Below are 793 nucleotides of genomic sequence, written 5' to 3'. Positions count from 1 at the left end.
CATAAAATTACAAACCATATTTTGAAAGAGTAACTGTTCAAAGTGTCCTGTGAATTTTCGTAACTAAACTGACTAAATATAGTTCCAAACATCAGATGACACATACTTGAATGTAACATTGCACTGTAAGAATAAGTCTGTCTGACGAAGTAAATGAAATATGAAATTAGTTACACCTAAACTGAACCCGATGACAATTTTGAAATACAGGCCTAACTGTGAATCATTTAATTGTGTCCTGACTGTAATGTTAAATTATTCTTAAACAATTTTCATGAGCCAACGGCCTTGCCGCAGTGGTAACACCAGTTCCCGTCAGATCATCGAAGTTAAGCTCTGTTGCGCTGGGATAGCACTTGGATGGGTGACCATCCGGTGTGCCGAGTGCTGTTGGCAAATATATATATTTGACGATACTTGTGCTGATTCTGCATTTAACATTTGACGATGACACTATGGCTGCAGTACATTAGGACTTTCTTTTTATGAAACAGATCTGATGGTGGTCATTATAGACCGAAACCGGTAATCTGTTAACAAAAAGTTCGTGACCATAGACGTAAAGTAAACGAAGCTTATTGCATATACGGGTCATTGTTTTATTCGCGACAATTTCGCAGCTTGCGAAATTAGAGCACCCTTTCGATGTCTGACGAGCTACAAACGGTTCACTGCTGAACTGTACCAAAATGCAAAAAAAATATTTGAGCTCCTGTGGTCATTGTTGGTCAAAGAAAGTTATAAACCTTAATTAGTACTGAAATATGAATAAATGTTTTTGCGTACCTCTCAC

The 793-nt window shown here is 37.5% G+C and overlaps 1 pseudogene; it reads left to right on the top strand.

Annotated features, from left to right (window-relative positions):
- Positions 1–278: 278 nt before the first annotated feature.
- LOC126104744 (5S ribosomal RNA) lies at positions 279–396 on the top strand (annotated as a pseudogene).
- Positions 397–793: the final 397 nt, after the last annotated feature.

Source organism: Schistocerca cancellata, chromosome 1, assembly GCF_023864275.1.
Source record: "Schistocerca cancellata isolate TAMUIC-IGC-003103 chromosome 1, iqSchCanc2.1, whole genome shotgun sequence".
Classification (NCBI taxonomy): domain Eukaryota; kingdom Metazoa; phylum Arthropoda; class Insecta; order Orthoptera; family Acrididae; genus Schistocerca; species Schistocerca cancellata.
Note: the sequence above shows the minus strand (reverse complement) of the source record. Positions and strands in the feature narration are given on the sequence as shown.